General features: G+C 46.5%; 1 protein-coding gene across 3 annotated transcripts in view; it reads left to right on the forward strand.

Annotated features, from left to right (window-relative positions):
- The window catches only part of IQSEC1 (IQ motif and Sec7 domain ArfGEF 1), a 266,555-nt gene that overhangs the window by 46,762 nt on the left and 205,393 nt on the right, over window positions 1–14,400 (forward strand). The window lies entirely within an intron of this gene.

The raw sequence follows: 14,400 nt of genomic DNA on the forward strand, positions 1-14,400 counted from the left end.
GATGCTCGTTCTCCCCTTGGAAGGTTCAGATAACGCGCAGAATTTCACGTAATCATCAGATGCTTTACTCCCAGCTTACTCACCTGGTGTTTTATACTCAGGGGTGGTTTTTATTCCCACCTCTCTGCAGATGTGGCTGGGTTGAGCTGGTAGGGTTTGTATGTGAGCATTCCACCCTTGGATCTGAAAGTGTTCCGTATTCATTAGAGCACTGCCGTTAAGCAGATGCCTTGATCCTCCAGCAGTGTGACTGTTGATCTGTGCTAATAAGGTTCATGATTTTGACTGTGGCGTCACCACAACGCCCTGCAGGGTGTGCTGGGCACTGTCAGGACGGTGCCTCTGTGTTTGTTCATTGTAAAACCCCAAGGCAGAGGCAGCACCTTCCCTCGCAGAATTAAAGTCCGGTTCTGACCCACAGGTGTGCAGGCTATCCCCAAGAACAGGTGAGCTGCTGCAGAACACTCAGGTACCAGAAAACCAGGAGTCTCTAGGGAAGGATTAAAGATCCTCTGAGATGCTTTTGTCTCACAAGAGAGTTCAGGATCACGGGGGTGTGGACCCGAGCTCGAGGCTGTGCAGGGCGAGCTGGGAATCTGTCTAACGCACAGCAACTGGACTGGATCAAATCCCAGGGCTGCACTGGGGTGTCTGTGGGCATCCCTGCGTTCACCCCATGTTCATTCCTGGGGTTTTCAGCTCCCAGCAGAGTTGCCAGTGTGCTGGTCAGCTGTGGCAGGTTAAAGTGATGCCCCTGGCGCGTGGATCTCCAGCAGCAGGGTGATGTTTCAGCCCCGGTGATGGCTCTTGCTTGTCCCTGAGCCTCCTGTGGGATTTGCCTGCTCCCATGGAGGAGTGGTGCAGTTGTACACGTGCCTGGAGCGTAATAAAGCTACGTGGAGATGGATCAGGTCTGAGGGCTGACCTGCAACTTCCCAGAGTGGCTTAGTAATAGCGAGACAACTTCTCTGGATGTGCTTTGTAAAATTGAAGGTTTTAATAGTGACAAAAATAATGAACACTATTAAACAAAAGGAGTATGAGTCAAACACAGTGTAGAGGATGCTCTTGCACTGCTAAGGCAGTCCAAAAAAGCAGTTTTGTGTAGTTCTTTAAGTTCTGAAGGGTCCAGGTGGGCTTCTTTGCACCTTGCCCAACAAAACTGGCAGCAGGCTTTGAGGTGCATTTCCAAAGCCCAGTCAGTGCCCCTGTGCTGGCACTGGGGCAGTGCTGATGAAAGAAGAATGGAAAGTTCTGGTGCTTTTCTGTAACAGTCAGGGGTCCAGGGAATTCATTCTGTTATTCAGTGGGAGCTTGAGCTGCTCCAGGGCTGCTCCAGGCTTCTCTGACAGCCTGATTTTAACCAGGCTGGTGCAGGAGCAGGCAGAGCCACACTCCTGAAACGCTTTTTCAGTGTAAATTCTCTATCCTCCCTCTTAATCTGCATTTTCTCTGAGGTGTGAAATGTCACTGAGGATGTGTTTCTGCCTGCACAGCATCCTGGTCAGCTGTGGTCTTGTCCTGGGCAAAAACTCCCTGTGCTCTGGGTTTAGGCAGCGTCTTTATGTCGTGGTTAATTTGCTTCCTGCTGTTTTCCTTTCTTTCTGGCAAGTGAGGGTGAGCTGTAATTCTCTCAAATGAAACAGTCAGGGCAGTCTGAGGAATAGTGCCTGATCTCTGAAGAGCTGCTTGCTCCTGCTTCACAGAGTAGCAGCAGATCCAAATGCTGGCCTGCCACATGGTTCCATGAGATCCAGGGGTGTAAGGGGCCATGGACAGGTGAGAAGGAGGGGATAAAATGTCCTGTCTCTGTGTTAGCTGCACGGACACTGGGAGGGGTGAAGGTAGAGGGGTTTGTGTTTGTGGTCAGTAAATGAAAATGACATTGGTTAGGGTCGGCTGAGTCTCGGCCATGCCACTGGAGGTAAAAGGATCCCTGCAAACAAACTGAGGTGCAGCCAGAGCTGTGGGTCTCTCCCAGCTGGGTGGGTGCAGTCACACTCCTGCCCCTGGGGTTGCTTTGGAGTAGCTGGGTGGGTGCAGTCACACTCCTGCCCCAGGGATTGCTTTGGAGTGGCTGGGTGGGTGCAGTCACACTCCAGCCCCAGGGATTGCTTGGGAGTGGCTGGGTGGGTGCAGTCACACTCCAGCCCCAGGGATTGCTTGGGAGTGGCTGGGTGGGTGCAGTCACACTCCAGCCCCAGGGATTGCTTGGGAGTGGCTGGATGGGTGCAGTCACATTCCTGCCCCAGGGATTGCTTTGGAGTGTCTGGGTGGGTGCAGTCACACTCCAGCCCCAGGGATTGCTTGGGAGTAGCTGGAGTTTTTCACGCTGGAATGGAATACCCCATGCAAGCGATGCCTGGAGTTTTACGCTGTTGCTCAGGATGTTGCCCTGGTGGATTTGTTTTCAGCGGCTTTATAGCTGCTTGTAACGAGGAAATTGCATCCACAAGATGTTTTATAGTGCTGTGAAATGCAGAAAACACAGGATGTGCGCAGGGACAAGGTTGGCACAGCAAAGCAATGCGATTCCAAATAATGCATTAAAACAACCAAAAATCAGCTTGACTTTAGTTCTTTAATTTGGCTTCCTCATTGTGACAAAAAGTAGTGAATTATCCTGTCGTACGAGCCCTTAAAACTCTTTCTGCTTATAGTAGAGTTGTACTGTAATAAACTCGCTTTGGTTTCCCTCTGGCACATGCCAGGTAATTTCCAAGGCGAGGTGTTTGTTAAATCTATTAAAATGGGGAGATTGCTTTGAACACTTTGCATTCTGAGGTGCAATAGGCACGTACAATGTGGAGCTGTCAGCGTGACGGGCTGCTTTAATTAGCTGTCTTTGTTCACATATTTCCAGGAGAAAATGCAATTTGTTTTACAAGGCATGTTGATATTTAGTGGCGTGACGTGACAGCCGAGATGAAGACGTCTGTGTGCAGCATATCCTGTCGAAGTTTGCAGGGATTGGCTCAAAGTTTAGGAGCAGATGTTCCTTTCCCCTGTGTGTTTAAAAATCACCAGAGTGAAGGGTTTGAGCGCAGTGCGAGGTGCAGAGGGGTTCAGGGAGCAGCTCTGATGGGCAAACCACTGAAACCTGCCCAAAACCAACACCTTTGGGGTTTTTGTTTCTTTCCAGTTGTTCCTTCCTAGCTGTGTGCTTTTAAAGGGAAAAAAGCGGTGCAAAACGAAGGAAGCTGTAACAAAACTGCGTAAAAGGAGAGGTTTTCATGGCTCCTGAACTGAGAGGTGCCAAGGCTCTTGCCAAAAAGATGTGGTGTCCTAGGAAGAGCTATGAAATAGACCCAGAAAGAGTGAAAAGGCTGAAGGTTAATTTATAAACAAGAAGAATAAATAAAAGGCACCTGAAGTACTAATTATGGGGAAAACATCAGCTAAGTTATTTAGCTGAAGCAAAAGAAAAGTGTGGGGTTTTTCTTCTCCCAGTCTGTGATAGATGGAGGATGTGTGGAGCTGTGTCTGTAGAGGATCACCCAGAAAAGCTGATCCCTTGTAAAGGTGCACGTTAGGTTAAGTGGAAAAATAATTGTCTAATTGACATTAGAGCAGGGGAGAGCTGTGGAATATCCGCCTCATTCCGTGCTGGTGGGAGGATTGGCTCTGGAGCAAACCCTGATAAACTGCAGGGATGCAGCAGCAGAGAAAGTCCAGCAGGAAGCAGAGTTTCAGGAACTTCTTGTTTTGTTTTACTCTGGGAAAATCTGCTTGAACCTGCTTGTGACTCAGCCTCCTCTCTGAGAACCTGCAAAGTACAATTAAACGCAGAGAGACTTGGAAAAGTAATTTTCAAGTTGGAATGTGTTGCTGTGCCATCTAAATGACTCAGTGTCTATATGTAAAAATGGCCTTTTCTGGCTGGATTTAATCATTCTGTAATGACTCTGCTACGGTTTTATCACCAGTCCTTAAAATGTGCAAAATCATCACTTGATAGTAATTTTAAAACCCCCCGAATTTTCCTCCAATAGATTGTTACATAAATGTCAGGCTGACCCTCTCCAGTGGAGTGGAATCTGATGAGTCTCCTGATGTTAGTTTAAATTAGTTTTATTGCTGCTAACAGAAGTAAAACATATGGAAACAGCTTCTGGTAGTTGAGATGGCTGTGGAGCTTCCAGTGGCTTTCAAATAATGAAGATTTAATCTGAATTTCAGCTTGAAAGGGCAGCAATACATTCATCAAATTGTCAGAACTGCTTCTGTCATCTTTAACAGCAATAGTAATGTTAAATGTGATGTAATGCGATGTTAAAAAATCCTTTTTTTCCCCTCCAAAACTGTATAAAACAGAGCCAACCCGATTTCTTTATCTCAGTCCCAGTGCCTTGCCTGCTGCATGTGCTGGCGAGCAGGAGGGATGCGTTTGTGCCTTGGTGGTGTCCAAAGGGTGCCCATAATTCTGTCCTTCTTCACGTGGATTTGTGGTTTTCCTGGATTTCTCACTGAGAATCCTCAGGCTCATCATGACGTTTCCTGACTCTGGCTTCAGGTGCTGCAAATGATTCTGTCCCAGCCGCAGCAGCGCCGGTGTTTTGTACAAAAATATCCTGCACAAACTCCATTTTCCCCTCTCAATGCCATTCCCTTAGACTCCATCCTCAGGGAAGTCCACGAGCATCGCGAATGGGTGCATTAAAGGGGGAAAGGGATTTTTATTTGTTTTTGGCAGGAGTTGTGTAAACACAGGTAGGTGTCTGTTCGCAAGCAGACGAAGCTCTTGCATCGGGCAATGCGTCACGTGGGTACTTTGACTTCTGAATTGCTGCGATTCTGATTTTTTTCCTACTGAGCAGTAGAATCCAGTCTCGCTAAATCCTGGGCGCCATCCAGGTGGGTAAAACAGCACACGCAAGCGTTTTGCCCACAGTTATTTCCACTGGAAACAGACAGCTGTAATTTATGGATCCGAGGGCTGATTGTGCTCCATAGAATTCTCTCGGCGGGCCGGCGCTCGTTGCGTTTGCAGTCTCAGGGAGACAAAGCTTTGTGAGTGGTTTCACATTAATTCAGCGCAGCTCATTTTTATCCCCAGCTCTTGGAGGGGCTGCTCTGGTTATCTGTGAGATAAGGCTGTCTAATGGGCAACATGTGTGCACAGCTCAATTCGGGGAGCCCGCGGCGCCAGAGGGTTGCTCTTTGGAATAGATAAAATAGTTTGAGTTTCCTTCGTTATTTTGCCGTTCTCTTCGGGTTGCTTTTGTTCTTTTCTATTAGAATTCACCTTGGGGTTGGAATGGGAGTATAAAAAAGGGGAAATGTGGGGTGTTTTATACTTTCTGCGTGCTCTGTGATGTTCTTCGAGGGCTTTTCCCCTGGTCTGTGCTGTGGCCAGGAGAAATGTGCATTTCCCCCTCCTTCAGCCACCTGCAGCTGCCTGAGGGGTCTCAGTCCTGGAAATCAGAGCTGGGACACAGCAAATCCAACAGGAGCACTTGGGATCGCAGGGTACCCTGGGCTGGGAGGGACCCACGAGGATCTCAGAGTCCAACTCCATCCCTACTGCAGCTGTGGCAGGGTTCCAGAGAGGGGCAGGGTCTGGAGATCTCTTACAGCCCTCAAGTAGTTATTCTATTTATTTCTTTACTTGTAATGGAGATGCAGTGTTATTCACAGAGCCCTGTGAGGACAGGAATAAAACCTGACTTCAGGAACAGAATTAAGCAGCGTCATTTTCTCTGCAGAACACTGAAAATCGTCTGCACCAGCTATTGGAAATCCATGTGCAAACTGCTGGGATCATGAGTAGGACACGGGCACTTTGGTGAGGAGTTGCCTCTATGCACTGGTGGGGAAAAAACTCTCTGCTTCCTTGCACATAATTTGTTTCTCTGAAAAGAATTCATGTACCAGACATTTATAGATAGGACTGGGAGCTAAAGCAATTTTCCTGCAGTGTTCTGCACGCTGACAACTTAAATAAAAGGCAGAACTTCCCCAGCTTTTCTTCCTGCTCTCGTTGCTTTATGTAGGTGGTCATGGTTAGATTAATTCCATCCGACAGGAAAATATGCAGCAAAAAAACAGACCTGTGAAAATCATCTGATAACTTTCAAGGCCCTTGTTTATTTTTTGCTTTGCTAATCTTTTTATGCCTCCATGTAAACTCAAGAATGATCCTTGGATTAGGAATTAACCATGATTCAGGTATCTAGTTCCTTATCTGAGCTGTTCTAATGATGCTTCTGGAAGTGTTCCAGGAAGTGCAGTTGTCAATAAAAGGAAGATGAAGTGGGCTGGCTGTGTGTTGGGGAAGCTGAGAACAGTTAACAGAAACATAAAGACAAAAAGGAAAACTTCAGGTTACCGCCAAATGCATTATAAATACTTGGAGTCAAGGGTAGAGCTTCGTTTGCGTTTGTGACTGTAGCAGGCAAATACTGTGTTGATTGCAGATGATGCCGATGTTGTGGTAACTGGGTGTTTAAGTGAAAGGCTTTGCTGGAGATTCCTGGTTATTAAAGCTCAGTGATGGCTGTAAACTGTGAGTTCTTTGGCAAAACTTCCTGAGTGGAAGCTGTAACCTTTAGTGCCTCCCTGCTTTGCCCCATCCTGAGCTCTCTTCTCTGGAGAGGAGCAGCGAGTGAAGCTGTTCCCTTGTCTCCACAGTGGATGCCCTCACTGCTCAAATCCCATATTGATCCTGCAGTCTCAGGAGCTGAACAGATCTTTAAATCCCTGTCAGCTTAGTCCTGCCTAACTTCTGCATCAATTTGGCCTCATTAACTTTTCGTTGATTAAGTCAAACACATTACTTGGGATACCCCTGTAATTTATTTATTATAATTAACTGTACCAGGGGAATAAGGTTTCCTCCTCTGAATATTAATTCAAGAAGCAGTACCTGTACACAAAAGTAGAGATTTGAGCTAAAATTAATAGAGCTGCACGAAATATTATGTGCATTTACTATACAACAAGTCTGTAGAAGATAAGGAGGAACTGACTTGCTCCTAGCCAAGTTTTATTTCTCCTGCTGCAGTAATGATGAATCCCATGCTCAAGGGGCCACGTTCTGAAGTGTTCCAAGAGCACAGATAGCAAATGTTCTCTGGGTATCCTCAGGCTTTCAGTTTCTTCACTTATTTTTGTTTATTGTACCAAGTGAATTTGATGTTTAAAAGCTTAGAAGTGGTAAAGATTGGAGCGTATTGCTTGTTTAAAATGAACCTTGAACTCAAATCAATCACATCCTTCCCTTCTGGACACTGCAAACCCATCATGTGCCTGAATTAAGACGACTTCCCATTATTCTGTTTTGGGTAGAACCCATCTCTTTGTGCTCAAGCAAATATCAGAAATCCAGCAAGAATTCATTTCAGCCGCTGGCCTTCTCATAACCCTTCTGCTTTGATGCATAAATTGAGGGAAGTTTCCACTCTGCAAAGAAGATGAGGGTTGCAGCTCACCCATTGTCATTTATTATGTGCTCAGAGTGTACTGAGATAAGCCTGGCTTGCCTGGGCTGCTCCAGCTCTTGATTTTTTTGTCATTATCTCTTTCTGCTGCCGTTGGCTTTGGAAGGAGCTGCTGGTAAATCATCTCCTGCCCGTCGTGTGGCACGGCAGAGGGGACAGCAGCCTTTCAGAGGCAGGGTCACCCAGAGCACCCAGGAAATGACAGGGGGGTGTCTGAGCCTTGCTTTGACTGTGCCTTTGTCTCTCAGGGACTGTGGCTGTGCACTGCAATGGAATTGGTGAACCTGTGGCTCTAAAATGTGCTGCACTTCCACATGTAATTGAGTTGTGAGCTAGTTGGTGCTGCTGGATGTGGGTATCAGAACCATTTAGCTGCCTGGCTGACAGACCTTGCAGAAACACAGGAGGGTACCTGGGAAAAGCTGTCATCACTGGGGGGTGTGCACATTGCAGGGATGGGAAGTACCGCGTGGATTGCTTTGGGATGCTGAGGAGGAGCCAGGCAGAGGGCACTTAAAACTGAGAACACAAATAGAGCTCCCTATAGTCTAAATAAATCTCTTTTGGAGATTCACCTTTATTTAAAAGGCAAAGAAATCACTTTTCTTAATCCAGATTCATAAGAAATAGTTGACTTAAGTCCTTGTGAGAAGTGGTCTGTTTTATGTTAAATATAGGTAATGACTTAAGTATTTAAAGTTTTTGAGAATTCTTAAGGCATTTGAATTCATATTACTCCATGTATCTTAATCACACAGAAAAAAATTAAAATTCTTCTAATTTCCTGTCTCAGCTCCACAGCGGATGCAGACAAATGTATGTGTTTGTTAGTGGAACTGTGTAGGCAAAAAGAGTGGGAGCTTGAACATATTTTTCTTTCCTTTTAATTTGAATTCATTCTGTAGTAGAAGCAGTGTCAACCTGTGCTGAGCACGGCAGAGGAAAAGCTCGAGGGTTACTGTTCACCTCACCTCACTGTGCCTGTCCTTTGGAGAGGTTGTTGACAGAATTACAGACCCGGTGTAGGAGGTGCAGGATTGTCCTTTCCACCCTCAGCCTCTTGGATGGCAGTGTTTGAAGGCAGAGATTTCCCAGCTGTGATTTAGTGTTGGTGCTGCTGAGCCCTGAGCACTTTGCTCAGTGAGTGCCCTCCAAGAGTGACCCCAGTTCTGATGTACATTGAACCCACAGCCTGAAACAACCTCCCAAATCCCACAGCCCACACCATAGGGTTGGGTGGGATCCGTTTCCTCATTTACACAATTAAATGGGAGGTGCTCCTACGAGGGCACCTGTCCTCCCCAGCACTGCCCTCCACTCCCAGGCTGAGGCTTTTATGGAGGTCATTTACGGGGTTCAGTAATGAGCTTTTTAATTATCACTCGCAGGCCAAACATCCTGGCGCTGTTTCTCACCCAGAACAGGTCAGTCCTAAAGGTGTAGGATTAGATGAGAACCATAAAAGCTGATTATTCCTTAATATTTTTTTTGCACTTAGCCAGTGGCAAAATTGAGATCTACTCCTTGAAAGGATGTAGGAGGCTATTAGGCAGTGGATAATTAACAATGGAAGGAGGGTGGAAAGGTACAATAAGACTGTAAATTAATTACTGGTTCTTTATTCAGAAAGGACAACGTGGTTCCTGAAACTGTCTGTTCTCAGTGCCAGCTGCAAGTGGGCAATATTAGGGAATAAAATTATGCAAGTAGAAAATAAGTGCCCTTAACCAGACCTGCAAAAGAGGAGTTTTAATTTCTGAGCTCTTGCTTTGTCCTCCTTTCTCCTAACAGTAGTGCAGAGTGTGACGGGCAGGAAATTTCCTCTTAAACGTGAGAACTAAGCAGTGGGCAGTCAGCACTGACACCCATGGGCTATTTCCAGTTCAACTCATCCTCCTTCTGTAAATTCCCCAAGTGCCATGGGATCTCTGGCTGGAGCATCTTTGTTTTCCCGTGGCATTAGAGAAGCAAATGGACTCCTGCCTGTGTGATGAAGGTCAAACATCTGTCCAAGCCACATGGATCCCGTGCAGCTGTAAACAGTTCTTGTTAGGAAACAGAAGCTTGTCACTTATGCTCATTTTTGGGGAGGTACAAGTTTGAAAAATGGAGTTGTGGAGCTCTTACCCTTTGGTCACTGTGAGCACACGACACCTTTCACATTAAAACTTAACGTGCACTTAAGGGATGCTTAAATGAACTGCTGGTAAAAATCCAGATAAAGATTGAGGTGTTGAGAGATGGTGTGATGTGGTGGAACACCAGGAGAGGAACGGTCCTTTTTAGAGCAGAGAGGTATTTTTAGGTTTCCAGATTTAGAATATTTCTTTAAAGTGTTGTTGTACCACCTTACTCAGTAATTTCCCCTGAAAACAGAATGGTTTTTCTGTTGGGCTTTGTTCACTTTGCCTTGCATGTAAGCACTTGCAAATGTGAGCAGCACTGACAGGAACCACCAGCCAAACACTCAGAAATGCTCTGTGCAAGAGAACCACCTCACAGGCAGATAGAGCTCAGCACTCACACTTTTAACAGCTGTTGAGAGAAAGTATTGATTCTGAAAGTGAAAGAAATGGAAAGAGGAAAAAAAAAAAAAGCCCAAGAAATTGGTTTTCTGTGTCTTTATTATGGCAAAAATCTTAAGGAAGATCTTGGGGTGCCAGTAATGGAGTTGGAATGACCTGCTTGGGGTTGTAGGGTGATTCATGTGGATGGCTCTGGATTAAAAATGCCTTGTGCCACCTTGAAGGGTAGAAAAGCAGCAGTATTAGCTGGGATAATAGCTGGGAGTACCAGTTATTTGGGGTTTTTGTTCCTGCAGCTCCCTGGAGGTGCGAGCACAGTGTCAGGGAAAGATTCTCCCTGGAGATCTGTTAAGACAGACTTGTGCTTTTTGTTTCTGGGTTTCTTTAATTAGGAAAAAAGCTTTAGCACCATAGTTGGGACAGTATCTTGAAGCTCCTTGTTGCTTGGGGCATGTTGGATGAACAGGCTGTTCTCCACTGGGGAGAGTGGAGCTGATTTTTAGGACAGGGATTTTAAGACAGGTGTTTGTAGCCCTTCCTCTCCGCTCTTCCCAAGTGTGATTGCTTCAAAGCCACAGAACTGCCAGTAATCTCAAAAGATTTTTCCATATCCTCTGGGCCTTGGTAGGTTAGAGAGCGTGGGGTTGCAAACTGGGGATGAAAGAGGTGGCAGAGCAGTGTGAAGGGCAGGGGAGGATAAACTGTTCACAGCTCCACCAGAAAAGCAACGGGGCAAGAATTCCAATATTCTCTCCAATTTATTTTTTCTCTGTCCCTGAAGTCACAGCTGAATCCAAAAAGCTATTAACGAGTCACTTGAAGATTTGCTCTGCCCTGGAGTGCTGGGAATATCCTGTTGGAGGGTCCTGTGCTGTAAAATATCAGTGATTCAGCTGATTGATCAATAACTTAACCCAGCGATTAAACTGAGGCCGTAGCAAGCAGAAAAACTGATTGGACAAAACAGTAAATGCTTTAAATCAGGAAGAAAATGTGAACATTGATTTTGTGAGCGTGTGTGTGTGCATTAAATGGACAGGATTTTTGAACTATGTCTCCAGAAGAGGCATTTTACTGGGCCAATATTTGGAAAGAAGATAGCACGGACTATCAGCATTCCATTCCCTCGATCTCTAGGATAATGAGAGATGCCTGTACTTACAGGGGTAAGCAGAGCGTGAAATAGTGCAGGGTGTCCATGGTGGGAAGATGGAAAAATGCTTAGAAAAAAACAAATTGGCAGGAAATGATAAACTGGGCATTGATGGCTACTGATAACAAAGTTACCTCGGGTAACTTCCAGCTCAGTCACACTGTGGACCACGGTTAGGACAAGGAGGGATGGCTTTAAGCTGAAAGGGGGGAGATTTAGATGGGATTTTGGGCAGGAATTGTTCCCTGGAGGGTGTTGAGGCCCTGGCACAGGGTGCCCAGAGCAGCTGTGGCTGCCCCTGGGTCCCTGGCAGTGGCCAAAGCCAGGCTGGACATTGGGGACAGCCTGGGGCAGTGGGAGGTGTCCCTGCCGTGGGACAAAATGAGCTTTGAGGTCCCTCCTGACTCAGGGCACTCTGTGATTCAAAGTTTTGCTCAGCTGGCTTTAACTCATCTTGCCGGATCTTAACCAGGAGTTCCGTCCTGGGACTCCTGAGGACAGGGGGCTGTGTGAGAGCACTGGGGCTGTGACCCAGCTCTGGGCTCTGCTCAGGGCTGCAGGTATCCAAGCACAAGGGAAGGGCTGAGGAAAAGGGGGATTTCACCTGTCAGCTGTTGGGGTGAGACCTGGGGCCCCTCAAAGCCCTGGTTCAGCCACAGTCCCTTTGAGTCTCTCCCCTGGGAGCCAATTAACTGTAAACTGTAATTAAAGAGAAGTGACTGTGACTTCAAACAGCCTCCTAAGTGCCGTTTTCTGTACAAAACAATGACAAATACCTCGAGATGAGTGAAGGCTTTAGTGCATTTTAATATCTTTATGATGAATAAATCATCTCTCTTGTAAGGTTAATGAAAGCAGATGGATGTGAAGGCTGGAATGCAGTTGCTCGTTAGGAATTCCCTTCCAAAGTGTGTCCCTCGACAGCCCTGACCAAACAGTCTCCGAGGAGCTGTGGTGTGAAGTGGGGATGTTTAATGCATCAGGAACAGCGGCCTGTTGCCAAATATTTACTGAACTGCACTTAAATCCCATCCACACCTCACCTTCCCTCTCCTTGCGGGGAGGAAGCGCTGCGGTGTCACACACTCCAAAAGGGCACACACTGAGGAGTCCTTGCTGTTCGTGGGACTTGCCATTGAAATAAGGGCAAGTGTTCCTAACACAGAGCAAAATTCTGCTGTTGTGCACACTTTTGTCTGCTTTGCTGATACTAAGTGGGTATTTTGATAGGTCAAGTGACGAGATAAACACAGCAGAGTTTGCCATTGCTGCTTTTTATAGTTCCATAATGGATGTTCCTCACTCCTAGCAAGGCACTGTGCAGCAAAAATGCATTCACTGCCACTTCGTGTGCCTTAAACGTAGAAACAACTTCAGAAACTGGCTATGAACCAAGCCAGGATTTATTTCTTTGAAGTGTCTTATTCTTGCTCCCTGTTTCTCATTAGATGTAAACATGGAGTAAAAATTAAGCATCTTCCAAGTGTCTGTGGAGGCTCAGCTGGCCACTTGCAGGCAGCAAGCACCTCTGGGTGTCTGCAGCCAAGAGGGGAGGTGGCCTGAGCCTACAAATGAAGGGATTTGTAGGCCCCTAAGAAAATATCTTCAAAAGATAAATCCCTGGGATCATCATATGAATACCTAGGAGTGTCCAGCTTTAGCTGGGTTAGATATGCTGAACATACGTTAAGTAAGTTCTCGATGTTAGTAGATAATAGAATAATGTCTATTTATTGCTGAATTGTAATAGCATTTTATAAAATGCCTCTTCTCCCTTGCTGTGCCTTGGCTGGGAGCTGGTTGTCCCGTTTCAGTCCCTGTTGCTGTGGTTAGTTAGGAGGGATCATCTGGATGCGCAGGCTGAAAACCTGCCCTGACTGCTCCTCCCTGTGTCTGAAATGGTCTCTGATTTTTCTGATGGTTTGTTATTAGAAACACCCAGCACATCTGGGGTTTGTTGATCAGGTTTTGTCAGCTCTGCCTTTTGGGACTCTTGCGTTAAAAGCACTCCTGGCTGCTCACTGTGAGTTCCCCTGGGGTGACTGTGGAGGTTTTGGGGAAGCAGGGGTGATTTGGGGGTACAGCAGAATGATTTATCACCAGTATTGTGCTGGGCTTTCTGTTCATTCTGGGAAACGAGCTGGAGTAGGATGCAAGCCCTCCTTCTTCTCTGCCTTGGCTCAAGTTCCTGCGCTAATGCTGCTCTGGGGACTTCAGAAACCTGTCTCAGGGGTCTGTAAGAGCTGCTGGCAGATAACAGATCTATCCCAATCACTGCCTCATTTCCTTCTGGTCTTACTTAAGGCCAGAGATGCAAATTTTCCATCTCCTTTCCTCTTCTTTTCCACGCCGTCAGCGGTGACTTTGCTCGGGAATCAGTTTCTCCTGTGTGCTGCCTTCACTAACTGGCACCCCAAAGCGCTGTCACAAAACACACAACGGTGGCTCTTCAGACTCCTAATTAGATCAAAAGACCTCAGGAAGTGAGTGCAGTCCCTTTCACTGGCCAGCTCCCATTTTCCAAGTGCTGCTTTGTGCTGGGCTCAGCCCGGGCTGTGCAGAGCCTGTATTGACCTGCTGGGAGGAAATCGTGGCTTAAGTTTATCCTCAAATTGAACCAGTGTCCTAAATAGTGCTGGGCTTCTTGGGATGGGCCGGGAGCTGGACTCAGGGATCCTTGTGGGTCCTTTCCAGGATATCCCATGGTCCTGCAGTCCTTAATTCCATCCTTTTGCTGGGGGTGGGCCGTGGGAAGGGAGAGCATCGCTGAGGGTTGTGGTGGGCACAGATGGGGCAGGGAATCTCACTTTCTTCTTTTCCCAGGGAATGTGTTTGGATAAAGAGTTCCTTTCCCTGTTAAATGTTGTGGGATTTCTGCCACGTAAATGATTTTTCTGAGCGTTTTCTTCCTCCTTGGCATGTTTATGACACCGGCTGCAGGCTTGTGTTGCACCTCGCCATGCAAGCGCTTTATGCAAAGGAAAAAAATAGAAGCAAGTTCCCAATAAATAGAACTGAAAATATTTTTAGAAGCTTGCTGCTTGATCAAATATCACACCCTGTGTTCCTCAGTGCCTTCTGATGAATAATGAAACAATGCTGGCTCTCTGTGCCACGGCAAGGGGCTTATCCAGCACTGGAATCTGCCCCCGTTTCCCCGGCTGCTGTGTGATAGCTGCTAATTAATAACAACAACATTGGAAGCGGGCAGCTGTGAGATTTTGGAGATTTGGAATGAATACTAACTGCTGGCATTCAGAAATCATTAAATAAGCATTTCTCT

The sequence above is a fragment of the Hirundo rustica genome, chromosome 12, assembly GCF_015227805.2.
Source record: "Hirundo rustica isolate bHirRus1 chromosome 12, bHirRus1.pri.v3, whole genome shotgun sequence".
NCBI lineage: Eukaryota > Metazoa > Chordata > Aves > Passeriformes > Hirundinidae > Hirundo > Hirundo rustica.